The sequence below is a fragment of the Rhipicephalus microplus genome, chromosome 6, assembly GCF_043290135.1.
Source record: "Rhipicephalus microplus isolate Deutch F79 chromosome 6, USDA_Rmic, whole genome shotgun sequence".
In the NCBI taxonomy this organism is placed as follows: domain Eukaryota; kingdom Metazoa; phylum Arthropoda; class Arachnida; order Ixodida; family Ixodidae; genus Rhipicephalus; species Rhipicephalus microplus.
The window spans coordinates 74,981,216-74,998,439 of NC_134705.1; the positions used below are offsets into that span (position 1 = coordinate 74,981,216).

Sequence of the window (17,224 nt, forward strand, 5' to 3'; positions counted from 1 at the left end):
ATCGCAATGCATGGGACCCTCGCGACGAGACGACCTGTCTGTACGAAAGCCCCAACTTTTGAGGTGCAGCGTTGATTAACTTTTCTTTCGTCGAGTCCAAGGAGCTGTACTCTCGCATCGTGCTTGGCACTAGCCTAATGGTGCGCGTGAAGATGCCTCAGCCATCAAGCGAGGGCATTGGTATTGTGGACCTGTTTGAAGAATTCACCGAGGATGACATGATGGCCATTGCAAAGGGCACCTATCGTCCCTCTGCTACTACTTCTACTAACAACAACAACGAGGACGACGCTAAGTCCGTGACGAGTAATCTTTCCGGATTGGAAGATTTTAATTTTACCGGATAATGAAACAAATTTTTTTTTTGCTCCCACAAAAAAAATCATGCCTTCTCTCCCCTTTTTTATGGTGTACCTTTGCTAGCTTCCGATCTAGGAACACCATTGAATGAGAACTCGATAAACTCTTGTAGTATGTGTTTGACAACTTGAGGCGCTTTTATAACCTTATAGATAAAGAAGGCCTTTTCAAAGAGATATTATATGATTGTTCCCTTGGAAACTTTAAATCTAACGTGAATGTAGCGTTCCAATTTTTCACCGTCACCTAAGAACTTTTTGCTATGGGAGCATGTATTTTGCGGTCTTTGTACAATAGAGAGTAACATAACATGGCGAGCCATAACCCTGCGCGATCTTTCCAATGAATTGTGTGTAGCGTTTTAAAATCTATTTCGGGTAATAAATGTTTCAAAAATCCATAGGATATTTTCGGTTTCATATTTTACATCGAAAACTGAAGTGTTGTTTCTTTTGAAGTACTTTAACGCTATGCAAAGGTACTTCATGATTAACGGTGATATGCTCATGTGATAGAACGGATTTAGCCAAATTATATTCAGCAAGAAGCAAACACACCAAAACGAGAAGGGAAGCAACGAGTACAAAAAGAAAGGGGACAAGTTGTAATGATAGTATAGGGAGGCAAATGGATGGCTAGTGCGCCAACTAGTTGTGCTGCAATGCCACCAAAAAGCTGTGCTTAAACCAGCCCACTATGATATAATGGTAGGGCATATGGGCACACACAAAACTAAGGACTGAATCTCAGAGTTCTTTTATCCGGGCATCATAGCCGCTGTAAAAAGGTTCGTTACCTCATGCGACATTTGCCAGCGCGCCATACCAAAGGGCTGTAATTACCACGTGTTCCACTAGAAAGGGCACCCATAATCAACACCCCGTTCAAGCAAGTGGCGATCAATATAGTGGGCCCTATCCAACCACCACCAAAGCATGGGGACAGACATTTTGACCTTGATGGATCATGCCACCCAGGCGCAGTGGTACTCCCGAGCATTGAAACCGAACAAGTCGCTGGAGCCTTAGTCGAAATGTTCTTTCAATTTGGCGCCCCCTAAGAGGTACTGAGCGACCGTGGCACGAACATTCCCTCAGACCTTATGAAGGAGGTAGCACGGCTTGTTTCCAGGCACCAGCTTCCCACCACCCCATATCGCCCCATGGCAAATGGCTAGGTAGAAATATTCAATGGCACCTTAAAATTAATGTTGAGCACATGTGCCAAAAAACCGAGAGATTTTCGCACATGGTTGCAACTTCAGAGCTTGACGAAATTCAGCTGAGTGATTAAAATGCTCACATTTGATCAAATCACTGGCACTAACTATTATTGGCAGGCCTATTATACCACTGGCAGACACATGAACTAGCTTTCATGCCACGAAGAGTTACAGGAAAATAAAAACAGACAGTTGCTTATCATTTTAATAAACTGGAAGCTCATTCAGGAGTGCTTCAGTAGGGAGAGCTCAATTGAAACAATTCAAGAATGTGAAAAAATATGTGTGTACGTATAGCTGCTACGATTACTGACCTGGCTGGTGGAAAGACAGGCCTGTGAAAGAGAATTTGGGATATATTTATTGGAAAAGATGCTGTGTGACCTTGTGACCAAATTCTCAAGCATTATTTCACAGCAGATGCCACACATCCATTAAACATCTCGACATTTAGGTTCAGTTCAAACTTCAGATGACACAGTCGTAATCAGGCACACTGGTGATCAATTTATTAGAGAACCTGAAGAATCATCTCACGTGCGACCGTCGATCTTCCTTTCTGTAAATGTGATAAAGACAAGCTGCCTTCGCGTCAAGTAACAACTGAACCCAATCAGATTCAGAAGCATGCAGATACCGATTCTCACCTAGATGCGGGAGATACCTTTCGTTGTGCTCACTGGCAAAGCAAGTTTATTTTTCACTGCTCGATCTGCGTCGCGTTGGTCCACGGCACATTTTATTGCTTCCCCCGTGGATTCAGCACACCCCTCAAAATCCATCTGTAAAATTCACCACATGAAAATATAAAAGCGGGGTTTGCATTTTCAATGCTCAACCATAATGCAGCGGCCACCCTAAGCTTGAGCCTACAGAATATGTAACACGTGTCACTGCAAAATGAAGGCTACATTGGAAGCTACTACCTGATGAAGCAGGTAGGCTTCAAGTGCATCTTAACTTGACATCTCAGTCAAGACCTGCTGCGGAAAAGTTACGGTGTACTAAAGCAGTTCTCGAGGTCTAACGATTACTCGACGCTAGCGAGATTCCCAACAAATGTGCACTGTCTCGCTTTCCTTTAACTTCTTTAAAGCACCCAACCAAGGAAACACTGAAGGCTGCACATTAACATCATTTACATAACCAAATGAGGTAGTGCGCGAGGTGAACAGTAATGCATGGCGGCGAATTCGAAGGTGCATCTAGTGCACTTGATGCATCAACAGAAATCACGTATCACATAATCCACGACACACCAGCAATGGAAGGTTGGCCTATTTACTTCGCTGATCACATTCTAAAGCAAAAGATACTTACAAGTGCCACAAGAGCTTCCATGTAGTGCCGACATCAGCAGAGAAAGGAGACAAGGTTCTTCAGTCTTTCAGAGTACGCAGACAAGGGTCTTTTGTCTTTAACGTCGTTCCGTGATTGGGGCGGGCTCCTCTACCTTTGGAGTACTCTGCTTTTCTTTGCTGAAGCTGCAGAAGACACTTTCACTCTGTGGTTTAGCTGGCACAAGCTCCACAAGGACAGCCCCTTCAAAATGACCTATAACTAGTCAAATGATCCACCAACAGGTAGAGCAAGAAGTATGTATCTACAAGAAGTATTTGATAAGCAACTTAATGAAGCTTTTAATTATGACAGCATTTTACTGAGGTGGGCGGCAAAACCCTGACCTTTAGCAAAGTGGCGTGACAAATACCCCTGAATGGGCAAGATCTTCACGAAATTACTTCCCTCCCATGCCAGGCGGTTTCACAGAACGTTTCGTGCCATGTGGGCCTACACCATACCCTGCGCTTTCTATCCAGCAAAAGGTGAGGGCACGGAATTCTCCAACTCTCGAGACCCTGAGTTAGGCCACCTTCTGGGGCCAACCATCCAGTATACTTCCGTGGGTTTTCTTTTCCCTTTCCTTGAATCCTTTGCCTCTCACGCCTATGCATTTCACAGTCACCAACAGAGGTTGGGTGGGGGAGAACTATCGAACCCCGAATGAGACAATTTCACTTCACATGCCGTTAAAGAGGCCAATCCAAGTGAAACTTCCGGCATCAAAGAAGTACCTGGCTATGACAAATGGGCCTCAGGCTCACACGCTAGAAAAAAAAGAAGACAAAACCCAGCGCAGTCTCTTCAGGGGACGGCGCTGCATCTTCAAGCTTGCAGCCGACCGGTGCTCCGGTGGCGGGTGTGGTTCTTGCAGCCAGTGGGCACTCCAGTGGTTGGAGCGATTCCAGCACCAAGTCAGAGCAGCGCTGAAGGGCGGCCAGCAGAATAGGTGCCCTTTGGACCAGTGGAGGAGGTTTAACCCATTACCGCCCAATGTACTTAATCAAGTACAGTAGCCCAACATACTTAATCAAGTACAGTAAATAACAAATTTTTTTCTCTCATCGAGGCACATAAATTTCATGATTGAGTTCAGATTGCTGCCACCAGGGGATTCCTTTACCACCTCTGTGTGGGTGGTCATCTCTCTATTCCTCCTACTAGGTGATTTTTCCCGCCGACTCTAGGAAACTGAACGCCGCCTCGCTAGCTCTGTAAGGGCGCGCATTTTATTTTATAAGGTTTTTCAGCGGGCTCTGTTAAATTCAATATTTGTGTGGGTTGTTTATGAAAACGGGTCCTCGGCACAAGCATAATTTTATTTCCGATGTTAGGCGATAATAACAAGTTATGTTGGCTTGAAGTTAGGTGTACTTGATATAGTACAATGGGCGCTTACGTGTGCTACACAATTATCCTATTGCAGACAGTTTGTGCCATGGAGGCTGACTTTTTCTTTGGCACGAAAAAGTTCTGCCGACTTCAAGAAGCTCTAGAAGAGCTTGACAATGGAGAAGAAGCAGATAATTTATTTATTTATTTAGTACCCACAGCGCCAGAGGCATTACAGTGGGGGAGGGGTTTACAGTCAGTCTGGACAGTTCAATATTTTGTCATATATAAAGCGTGGAAAACGGTAATAGCAACAACAGCTACAGCAGATCGACAACATAAGTTATTCACAGCAGTATGCAGTATATGTGAGAAACAAGAACACTACAAGGTTGAGTCACTTCAACAGGAAAAATAAGTGATTTGATACCGGAGTATAGCCACAATTCCCTTCTGCATATAGTGTGAGGACAAAAGAAAGAAGAACAAAAGATAAGAACAGTAATACATACAGTACGTCCTAAAAAGATCAAAGAAACAATCATTTCAGCAGGGCAAAAAACATCTCATTCGAAACTACGTTGACGATGTCAGCAGGTAACCTATTCCAGTCGTGGATTGTTTTGGAAAGAAAGATTTCTTAAAAAGTTCCGTGCGGCATAGAACCTCTCTTACTTTTCGCTCATGGTCCACGCGTTGGGACCTATAGTTAGGCGGTATTATATATATGTCTCTCTGTATGTTAATCGTACCATAGTAAATGGAATGATGTTGACTTGGTGATCGTGCTTCTCGAGCCTCCTGCAGAAACCGGTGAAGAAGGAGGAAATGACTGCATTGAAGACCTTGGGCTGAATGACGTATGCGGTGAGTGCTACTATTTTTGCAACCATTTTAAAATTGTTCGTGCAGTTGTAGAGCTTCATTTATTTTCTAGGTTCGCTCGAGGTCCACCTGCTTCCTGCAGATTCTCTACCACATGCTCTAAGTGCTCCTAAAAAGGCGAGGAATGGGACCGCCCCCAAATGGCAACGAAGTGCGCCTCAGTACTCTTGGTCTGCACCCACTAACGGAACTGAAGACCGAAGAAGCAGTTTGAAGACGAAATTTTAAGAAAAAATCGCCGAGTGAGATATTTTTCAGCATTTTTGATGAGCAGGTCCTCAGCCAAATAATAGTTCAGTCAAGGACATACGCAAAACAAAAAAATGAGCACAGCTTTTCTCGGAGCACAGATGACCTAAAGAAATTTCTCGGTATTCTTCTGAGAGGGTACAACAGATTGCCAAGTCAGAGGATGTACTAGTCTCTTGAAGATGTTCGCGTTCCTTGTGTGTTTCGGTGCATGCCAAGGAGGAGGTTCTTACATTTTGCTGACAACAACGCTATTGTTGCAACAACCGACAGGATGTATAGAGTCCGGCCGTTCATGGATTTATTAAACAAAAAGTTCCAGCAGCACGGGGTTTTTCACAGAAACCTTTCCGTAACCGAATCAATGGTAAAATATTTTGGACATCACCCGTGCAAACAGTTTATTCGGGGCAAGCCAATACAATTTGGCTATAAAAACTGGATGCTCTGCAGTTCAGATGGCTACTGCTACACCTTTGACAGTTATTACGCAAAGTCGTCGAACTCTGAAAACTTGTCCCTCGGCAGCCGAGTCGTGCTTTCTTTTTGCGAGAACATTTCTATACCTTCGCACCACATCCTTTACTTCGACAATTTTGTCCCTGGAACCGACCTGTTAGCGTCATAGAATGAAAGGTTTCAGAGCGACCGGCACTGTCCACGAGAACAGCCTCAAGAATGCTCCCTTGCCAGCGAAGAAAGAGATGGAAAAGCAAGATAGGGGCTACTTCGCTAGCTGCTTTGACACTCAAAATGAAGTGCTCCTCGTGAAGTGGTGTGACAGCAGCGTCGTGACAATGACCACGAATCATGACTCAACTTGGTAGTTCAATCTACTATCTATCCAAAACTAGAAAGCCTCTTATCAGCACCACACCGCTGTGACTACCAGACCTCAACAAGCTTGTATAACCTCCCAAGTTCCAGCTATGGCGATTTGTCCAATATATTGAACATGAAATACTCCACAACTACGAAGGCATCAGCGTATTTTCAGCCTTAAAAACCAGTTGTCAATTATTTTGGATGTCTACTAGCGCCATCTGTGATGTTTTGTTGAAATTGTGCCATCAGATTCCAAGATAAGAAAGACAACACGGCGACGTTCAGTGGAGCAGCGTTTTAAAGTGACCGGGAGAGAAGTGTCTTTTATAGCATTTTGTTAACCATTTTAGCGCCCTAAAGATCAATTAACTAGTAAGATAATGATAAAGGCGTATGCTTAATGGCAAATTTCAATTGGGCATTTGCCTGCATTATTCTGCTAGCGATATGATAGTGCATGTCCAAAACATTGGACGCTGGCACTCAACGCCGTCATTTCAGATGTAGCAACAGGACGCGGGGCGCGTTGATCCTGCGTTTATTTTGGTGTCGCGTGGCGTTTTTTGTGCTCGCTTGTTTTTTTTTTACTGCGTGTTGCATAAATAGAGTGCCTCTTTTTTTTGTTCAGGCCTCGTGTGTCGGATGACACGGCGGAGAAGATACTTATGCGAATAGCCCAGGGCAACTCGTCAAACTTCGACTTGTCAGGCAGCAACAATGACACCATCGTTGATCCAAGCTTTTCTGCACCTCCTTGAGAGTGTTAGCTTCGATGAGGATGAAAGCTGCGATGATGGCCCAACCACATCTATCAGCAAGTCAACTAAGGCATCCTGAAAGCGGCTCCAAGGGTAAGCATGCGATGCAATTTATTGTGCCTTCGTGGTCGCTATTTCAACAAATATGCGAAAACCGGACAATGCTCACTCTCACGCTGGTTATTTCTTTTTAATGCAGGCCAGTTCCGACTTGGATTCCGGATTTCATTCCCAATGCTGTCAATTCTAGTGCAGCAGGAGTTTCTTGGACTCTCTCAGACTACTTTTGTCAGTACATGCCTGAAGAGGAGCAAGAAAACATAGCAGATGCAATGAAGAAAGCCATGTCCACCAGTCAGGGCATTTTTTGAACTTGAGATCAAGTGAGCTAAAAACAGCTTTTGGAACAACAATGGCAATGCCATGCTTGGGCTACCCCCCAGATACAGATGTATTGGAAGAAGGAAACATGAATGCCTCTTGTTGCTAATCACAGGGCATTTTAAGCTGCGATGCCGGCTTGAAGTTGTCAATAAGTATAATGTGAGAGAAGATGAGAAAAAAAAAAGACCTGCTTTGGGGGATAAGGCCACCGGTCTGCCGGATGCTAGAAGGCAGCCAAAAGCTTTCTCACCCAGAGCATGTATGCATGGACGAGCAGATGATACCACTTACTGGCGAATGCAGCTCAAGCAGTTCGTTCGGCATAAGCGAAACCCTGAAGAGTTAATAACTTTGTTCTTGCTGCGCCAAATGGGTTGATTCTTGATTTGGAGATCTACCAGGGCAAAAAGCACGCATTGGTCAGAAGCATAATGGAAGCTGCCAGCTATTCAATGCGTGCACTAGGCTTAAAGCGGCACTATGCCAAACGTAGGCTTTTAGTCGGCGATGAGTCATATTGGCACTCCCTTTATTAGTCACCACATCACCTTTATTCTCTGCCAATAATTACGAAAAAAAGCACCACCACAATCACGTGGAATTCTAAATTATTTATTGGTCAATTCTGTGCTTTTGCAGCATCGCACGTGTACAAGATGGCGATCATCACGTAATATCCACTCACGATGCATGCTGTCAACATACATTTTCCAAAACCACCTTGCGGCGCAGCAATGACGCAAATTGTGGTTTCCAGTTGGCGCAGGTTGGCGCCTTTGGCACAGAATTCCCACCACTGCTTTTTATCTTTGTTATCTACACAAGCAGTTTTGAAAGTTTCAGGAAAATCTGTGAACCTAAATCCAACCCGGAAGTTAGGACGATATGCACCGTTGTGCATATAAGCTAAGCCACAAGTGACCTAGCGAGATGGCAGAGTATTGATACTTAGCACTGGACCTCCTATAACTGGTACCGCTAAAGTAGAAAAAGTACTCCGGCTCACACACAGTTCATCCACTATTATTGGAAGTGCCTTGGAGGAATTGCCCCTCTACAATGCACAAGAATCAATCTCATCGTGCACTTACTTGCATCACCTTATCTTCAAGATTATAACAGAAATATGTTCAAAGTGTTACAAAAATAGACGTCAGATTACAGGAACGCCATTCTCCCAGCCTCTCCAGCATAGCTTGTTTGCATTGTGCAAATGCATTGTGCATTGTAATTGTGCAAGCTTGTTTGCATTGTGCAATGACGTTAACATTCTTTCGATACAGGCCGGTGGAAAAGTGGACCATGACCACTTGTGTGAGCTCTAATAAACAATCACACCTCCAGGCAATGGGTTACAGAAGCTCGCCGCAAACCTCCGGCGTGAATCACAAACTCAAAGATTATGCTTACCATTAAGAGCTCGCCTTCTCCTCTTACTGTTTTAATGTGTAGAAAAAATGGCAAACATAATTATCTCAAGACAACGTTTGAGCTGACCATTGATTGTACCTGCAACATGAAAGTTGTGGTCGTGAAAAAAGCAGCAAGCTTGCAAAGTACTTACGTCTGCTACAGTGTCTGAATAAGTGCAAATTATTTAACTATCTGTGAGCTACCAAACACATTTGAGAACTGGGCTCCAACTCTACTTCAGTGATAGGGAGTGCTCACTATTTGTATAGACGCTGTAGCGTCATCATCATCGTCATTTTTTCTAGCCACCGCGCTGCGCCTCTCGTGCAGCTCATGCGACAGCTCGAGGTGCGAGCTGTGGAGAACGAGCTTCTGGCCTGGCGGTTTGGACGTGGCAGTCGCCGCCGCTCCGCTTCAGCAAATCAACCTGGATAATAAAGTGGCGAGAGAACGACATGACCACGTTGGCTGCCGTCCCGTTTTCCTCTCTCGCTACATTGGTGACCTCAAGGACACACCCTTCGGTGAGCTACCAGCTGCCATGCTTCCGCCACTCTGCCCGCCAGTGCCCCCGTTCCACCCGGCCTTACCCCAGGCATGGCTCATGTGCTCGACGCCGTTCTCGCTGTGAATGGCGTCGCGGACCAGCCGCTTATGAACGCCATCTTGCTCGACCCGCTGCCGGTCTAGTTTCGCCATCTTGCTACCACATCGATCACGAGCCCGCAGCCATATGACGCCCTCTGCACTGCGCTGCTCACCTGCTACGGACTCACGTACCGACCGCTTCCAGGGTGCCGCGACTTTGGGGCTCTCACTGCGTCGCAATGTGTGCTACCAACCGGCACGCAACCCTCTAATAACCACGACCTCACCACTACGGCTACGACTTTCTCTAGCTCAGATCCTATCACAGGAACATTGAATCCTGCACCCGACCACGACGACAAGGTAGAAGACGCTCGCACTTCCACTGACTACACCACCGAGAGCTGCGTTCCGTTGGCGCTCACGTACAAAGGTTCACCGCAGGTGCCTGCCACATGCACAATTTCCGTGACATCAACGGCACGAGACACCTCAGCGACCCCAGACTCCACAACGGCTACCTTGCCGCGCGCCTTGGAGTCTGAGCACGAGATATTTTCACCCATTATTCGGCACCCGATCCCGGAGCTTCCACTGACGACATTATCCAATGAACATGATCTTCCATCAACCATGGCAATCTGCGCATCCTGCAAGCAGCCACTACCATCTACCTTAACGACTCCCGCAGCTGAAGTTGTTGCCCGCGACATGCTACAGCAGAACTTCCGAGATGCTGCTACAATGACCAAGGACCAGATGACAGATTTGCTAATGGCAGAACAGCCAGCACAATCCATAACAACCACACAGGCGGACATCCACCAGGCTTCCCCGACGAGCACGGGTGCACCAGCCAAGTCTCCGCCGAGATGCTGCTACAATGACCAAGGACCAGATGACAGATTTGCTAATGGCAGAACAGCCAGCACAATCCATAACAACCACACAGGCGGACATCCACCAGGCTTCCCCGACGAGCACGGGTGCACCAGCCAAGTCTCTAGTAGAGCCCATGCCTTCCGGATCCCATGGCCAACCTCCGGAGCCTTGGAAGGGCGACACCACAACGCAACAATCTACGTTGAATTCAGACATGACCCTCACCATGACCCAGGCGAGACTATCACCTTTGCGCGGAACATCGGCAGACCGGTCACAGTGGACCTAACTGCCTGCAGTGACTTCCATGCGCTATTTCGTTCACAGCGTTTCCACGCCCGTCGACTCGGTCACTCACGCCGGCATGTCAGCCACACTGCAACGCTCAGGTCGGTGTTCCATCGACGGTTGCGTCCTGGCCAGAACTTCCAGTCCACTGCTCCTTGTCAATAGCCATGTCGGTGCCATGTGTGCTGTTGGAGACGCCGCCCCATCCTTTATGTTTCAGTACTTGGTCATCCTGGTTCCGCTTCAATGCATAGCACCATCTCGCCGCCATCACCGGCTCGCCCTTTCCAGCGCCCTCCCACGGCTCCACCAGTGGGTACCTTTGTCATACACGCATTCTCGAAGCACTGGGTGCGCTCTCGAGTGATTCCGCCAAGCCATCGTGGGACGCTCGTGTTTATGGCCACATCGACCCGGCGCTTCTATCTTTGCCCGCTGCGTTTCTCCCAGTGTCGCCTGCCAGAGACCCACTGGTTGCCGATTGTCCCTTCCCGTTGACGACCTTGACTGCTCACGGACCCCGTTTCGTTTTGCAAACCTAACTCGCTTGTATATACGCTCTCATTATTTTCATTCCGGCTTCATTTCTGCAGGGGGGGAGTAATCTGTAGCGTCATCATCATCGCCATTCATCATCATCGTCATTTTTCCTAGCGATCGCGCTGCGCCTCTCGTGCAGCTCATGCGACAGCTCGAGGCGCAAGCTGTGGAGAATGAGCTTCTGGCCTGGCGGTTTGGACATGGCAGTCGCCGCCGCTCCGCTTCAGCAAATCAACCTGGATAATAAAGTGGCGAAAGAACGACACGACCACGTTGGCCGCCGTCCCGTTTTCCTCTCTCGCTACAACGCCAAGCCAGCCTCTGCCTTTTTGGCCACGAAATTCACGAATGTCATGCCAGAGAATAATGGCAAGTTGCAGTGTAAACTTGCTTTCTATTTCATTTCAGCTAGGGTGCTAGCTTTAAGGGTGCCTCTAAGAGATGCATCTTATGAGAAGCACATTATTGATCAACCAACAATGCACAAAACAAATAAGCACATGAGAGTGCGAGTCCCCCCCCTCCCCCCCCCCCCCAAAAAAGAAAGTGTAAAAATGGCTCCTGGTAACAGCTTGTGGAATTCACACTGGGTAGCTATGAGGTGATCCGTGCTGGGCCATATAATGGGGAAAGGCAGTCATCGTTTTGGAACTCAGGGCAGCGGATGAGCAGCACAAGCCCCCTAATTTTGCCACCTAACTCTGCAGTAGCTAAAGACACAGCTGTAGACAGGTGCTCTTTCTTGTTGAAACGACAAAAACCTTAGAAGTTGACAAGATGAACCATGCTCATAGAAGTCGCTAATAGAAGTGCCTATAGAAGCTGCTTTTCAACGCAAACATTCGAAGAACGTGGGGCCACTTGTGCGATTGGCCGCCTCTGCGGATATGCAGATGTCATCGTGTTTCAATTAGGAATTTCGCAAGAAGCACAAGAAATGCAGGGGGCACTAATGTGGTTGCTCATGGGTTTGAACATGCAGGTGAACTATGAAATTTCATGTCTCTAGTAGGGTTATGCTTCAGTTTTCATACAAAACATAGCAATGCCAGAGTGCTCTAAGACCACCGGATGGATGTGCCCTTATATAAAAAAAAATGAGAGAGAGGAGGTTTCACCGAAGTATTAATTTGATCTTGTGCCTGCACAAGTGCTGTTCAGCATTCTGGTGCTTAGAAACTGTTCCAGGGACAAGGCGGGGTGGTCGGCTACTGTACGAGGGCACCATGGAGGCAAGATGTTCAACCGATCTTGAGCCAGATGAGGGCCTCCACTTCTGCTGCCAACTCTTCCAGGAATTCGGCAAGGTGGCTGCTGTATGGGTTGAGCTACAAGTGACTGCTGCTGTTCTGTTTTTTGTTGCCAGTGATGAGCACAGCAACTAGGGCTCCTGAGCGATTTCTCAGGCAACAGAGGTGGCATTGTCACTGCTCTGACCAAGCTGTGCTGCCCCATGGGTAGGCCTGTGCGGATACCCATGAGCCATGCAATGCTTCAACACAATGGCATTGCTTTTGACGTGTCAACCAACTGCCAAAACAAAAGAAAACCCGACAAGAGACATTTGAGTTTTCAGAAACCTGCATGTAGCCAATTAATTTAAAGTTAACACAATTTAAAGCTGTAGTCCATGCGAAAGGTTTTGTGAACCTGTAAGCACATCTACAGACACTGCAGTGAGTTCACTGCAACGTCTGTTGCATTCTTTGGTGAGTGGCCCACAGCCTCACACATTCCCTCTTAGTGTAAAAACATTATTTCTTTGTGCTACTGCGTGTGGCACTGCTTCCGTCAATGCCTTCATGCAGTTTCCAGCTTTGGTATATGCTTGAGAGTCATGGCCCATATTTCCTCTATCCCCCTCTATGCACAGCATACAGCTGTCTAGTGTGGCACCGTATTCGTGTTTCATAATTCTCGTCACTTGCCATGCATCAATCTTGTGATAGTATACGTTTCTGCATTATATAGACTCTTTGAATGTGCAGTGGATTTTACGGTGAAACTTTCATTATACATTCTCTCAGTTGTGCCAAGACATTTATTTTATGACGAATTGGCAAGGTCTCAGGAAAAGAAACAAAAAATGTCAAATGTTTTCCTTTGAAAAATAAGTTAGTTGAGAGTTAGCGCTCGTCTGTCTCTTTCTTGTCCTGTTTTTTTTTTTTTTTTTTGTGCACGCTAAAACGTTATATCACAGATACATACCAACATACCAACTCACCCAGCTATCTGTTTTACTCCAACACAGAAATAATTTACTAAAAACCTGCATCATGTGAAAAAATTTCATGCCAACCCCGCCTTGTATGACATCCTTCTGTTACAAACAGAGAAACCAATGAAATACTGCATTGATTTGAATCTAACATAATCCTGGTTTAAGCGGGTTTTCAACGAAAAATTCAACTGAGTGCAAAATACCAACTTCTCATCATCAGAGTCATCATTAGAGTACGCTGACTTAATCTGGAGCCCTTACCAAAAACACCTAACTGAAAAAATTGAGCGCATACAAAAACTAGCGGCTAGATTCATATATTCTGTCTATTCTAGACAATGTAGCATCTCTGAATTATTAGTGAGAGCAAACCTTGAACCACTTTCAAAACGAAGAACTGTTTCAAAGCCTAAAATCATTCATCTCCTGTACAACGACCATTTCAAAATTCCAAAGTCATGTTATTTGCATCATACTTTCTCACATTAATCAAGAACAAACCACAGCAAAACAATTTGACAGCCTTCTAATCGCGTCAACCTACATAAACATTCGCTCTTTCCCTCAGCGATTTCTCGGTGGGACAAGTTGCCTGATGGTGTTGTGCAAACAGCACCGTGGAATCCTTTGTTTCTAAAGTACAAGCCATTGATTTTTGTTTATGACTGCTTTTTTGTTGCCTTATGTAACCACTCCTGCAAGGGCCGAGTGAGCCTGCAGTATATTCAAATAAAAAAAAAACAGATGTGCCCCTTAGAGAGTGAGAGCGTGAGGGTCCCTTTAACGAAAAATTCCATGGCATTCTTTGACCATGAGATACCCGTGTGCATAACCCTTGCATCCATTTCAATTTATTCAAAAAACGATAAAAGTTCATACCACCAGTGAATGCGAGAGGCCAGGGCCTACAAGGTAAACTTGGAAGCTTAATAACCAGTGTGTATTTGCTGCTACTGAAATCGCATTCTTAGGGCATAACATAAGTGCTCGCGGTTTATCACTGGTTGAGTCTAAGGTCGCTGCCATTCTTGATGTCCCTGTTTCTCCTACTGATGTTTTATTAAAACACTTCAATCCTTCTTGAGGTTAGTTGGGATATTCAGTTTGCATGGGATGGCAGCAGCGACAATGGTCTCTAGAAACCACTTCTGTCTTTTCACCCAGTTGGCCCTCGTCATCGGAACGTGCATCCCTGTCTGCGTGGATTGTGCCGCGCATGTACCCAAGTCTGGCACGTGCCCTCTTCCGGAGGCTTGCAGCGATATCGGCGCTGATTTCCTGAGATGCCCTCACCCGCTGTGTGATGCGATACCGGAGCGTTTGAGGAAGGCCGCAACGACATCGACAGCGACAACGGTGGACTACATAAGCTCGTCCTCGAAGCATCACCCGTTCAGTGGGCATGATATGGCAGCAGCGACCATGGTCGCTAAAAACCACTTCTGTCTTTTCACCCAGTTGGCCCTCGTCATCGGAACGTGCATCCCTGTCTGCGAGGATTGTGCCGCGCACGTACCTAAGTCTGGCACGTGCCCTCTTCCGGAGGCTTGCAGCGATATCGGCGCTGATTTCCTGGGACGCCCTCTCACCCACTGTGTGATGTGATACGAGAGCGTTTGAGCAACACCACCTGGACTATTCACAAGGCCCGTTCATACCCCTCTCTCCAAACGGCATACGTCACGCTAGTTGTCCGACAGTCCAGTGGCCGAGGACGCGTCGCTCAGGTGGTGGTGTTGGTCACCCCGCGCACTTTTTTACCCCCAACGGCGGACAAGCCACGACAGGTTTGCCTTTCATCACTACCTGCTTCACTGGTTAGACTGCGTTAGGCTTGGTGCTGCATTGCACTGCTCTGAGTCTTCGTCCGTTCCCACGTGTTCTATTTTATTGGTGTTGTATTTGCGAGTATGTGATAACACATCGATCAGTGCGACATGGGACGTTGTTGTGTTCCCGGGTGCCACGGCAATTATGACAGTGGTCCCAAAGTGCGTGTTTTCGCATTCCCCAAGGATGAAGCTCGGAAGAAGTCTTGGATAAAAGCCATTCTGCGAAAGGATTTCACACAAAGCATACACTCCAAGGTGAGAAACTGCTGAAGTTTGTTGTCCTACCGGCTCTAGCGCATTACTGGTGTTCTAGCTCTGTTACTGTTGAACGGAGCGAATATCGTGAGTGGTGATGGTAGTTTTGTCGCGCTTCAGGTAGGGCAGTGCGGTAAAATAGAACAGAAATACTCAGGCTCGTGTCAAAGTTCCCATTAGCCCGTTTCGTATGAAAATAATGAAGTCACTGTTATGCTTGGCGCAGGTCTGTGAACTCCACTTCCTCAAGGCTGACTTCATCACAAAGCTGTCACATTTCGACGCAGCATCGGGACGGACATTGACAGTCGACATCGAGAGGGTGCGCCTAGTGTCAGATGCTATACCATCGGTGTTTCCGAACTGTCCGTCCTACCTGAGCACGAATCGCAATCGTCGAGAATCTCCTGTCTCGAAACGAGCTCGAATGGAAGACGAGGCCTTGAGCAAAGCGATTAAGGACTCTATATGCGCAAAAAGAAGCAAAGAGGACAGAAATGCTGTGTCCTCTTTCCAACACTTAAGGGGAGATGCGGGTCGAAAAATCGCGTTTTTTGCGAAAATTTCCACTTTTGAGATATTGCTGCTAAAATCACTTTTGATCATTCAACTATCATTTCCCCAAAGGTCATAGCTGAATTCAAACGAGAAAGTGGTAAAAAGTCGATCTGCGCTAGTGAAGGTAGCTGCCGAAGTCGCGAATTCACGCATCCGACGGCTATTTTTGAAAATCCGCCACTCGGCAACACGATGACGTCCGCCATCGGGGTTTGTTCGGTGGTGTAGATCAAGGCTCCTTCTAGTGTACAGGCGTCCCCCTAGTTTCGTATTTTAGTGAGGAATTTCACAAAACAGTCGTTTCCAAGTCGGTTTGCAGCCAAGCTGCAGCCGCTTCGCGCATCTCTACCGGTCACATGGTACGCTACCGAGGCCGCCATTGGCTACATCTGATCGGCCTCGCTCGCTGAGCGCTTGCGACGATCGGCACTTGCCGTGCGTTTCTATGTTTTTCCGAGTTCACCATGGATAACTCGAAGAAGCGAGACTTCCGAGCACGAAAGTTTGCAAGCAAGAACAAGTACCAAGGGCGTCGACGTAAACCGAAGCGCAAAGCAGCGGTAGAAGAATGCGAGCCGCGGGCCACTAGGCCTAATCAAGGCAGCGGGGATACGGCGGCTTGCGGGAACTTTGACGAAATCGACGCCGCGATCAAGTTCATCAGCACATCAGAAAAAAAGATTGAACAGTTCGAAAGCGAAAGAACGAAGAGTGTTTGTGGCTCTGTGAGCGGAGTATTTTGTGACATCGGCGCACTGACATCGATGGTAAGCCGTGCTGTTTGTCCAACATGCCACACCGCTGGACTCGTCGTTCGCGACACCGCAAGTAAACGTAAGGGCCTCTCTTCGTTCCTCGAGCTGCACTGTGATAACAGTGAGTGTCCTGAGTCAGTGGTTTCTGCCGCGCATAGTTCGCGGCGTGTTCTGCCGGAAAGACAGCCCACCGATGCCGGTGATGACTGGAGCTACCGAAGCGGCAGCTCGCGCGACAGCTTCGCTGTCAATGTGAAGGTAGTTGTGGCTGCGCGTGCAATAGGCATTGGGCATGAACAGCTGTCGCGTTTTTGCGCTATTCTTGGACTGCCAATACCTATGCATCATAAGACTTTTATTGCAATCGGCAAAAAAGTTCATGCTGCAGCTACCAAAGCTGTGCAAGAAAACCTGGCGAAAGCGCGGATGATAACTAAAGAGAAAGTGGATGGGGCTGATGTTGCGGCCATGTATGATGGCACATGGCAAAAAAGAGGGCACAAGAGCCACAATGGCATCGGCACTGCTGTGTCTGT

At 46.9% G+C, this 17,224-nt stretch overlaps 1 long non-coding RNA gene across 13 annotated transcripts in view; it reads right to left on the minus strand.

Annotated features, from left to right (window-relative positions):
• Positions 1-2,066: 2,066 nt before the first annotated feature.
• LOC119167595 (uncharacterized) overlaps positions 2,067-17,224 on the minus strand; it is a 32,384-nt gene continuing 17,226 nt past the window's right edge. For 8 of the 13 annotated variants that reach the window (XR_012884172.1, XR_012884166.1, XR_012884171.1 and 5 more), the window contains 3 exons: positions 2,903-3,066; positions 2,230-2,364; positions 2,067-2,141 (listed from right to left, as the gene is read on the minus strand). This is a non-coding gene — a long non-coding RNA (uncharacterized LOC119167595). Of the gene's footprint in view, positions 2,142-2,229; positions 2,365-2,902; positions 3,125-7,606; positions 7,751-17,224 lie in introns of all 13 variants that reach the window. The other 5 variants (XR_012884170.1, XR_012884168.1, XR_012884162.1 and 2 more) reach the window with 3 other exon arrangements.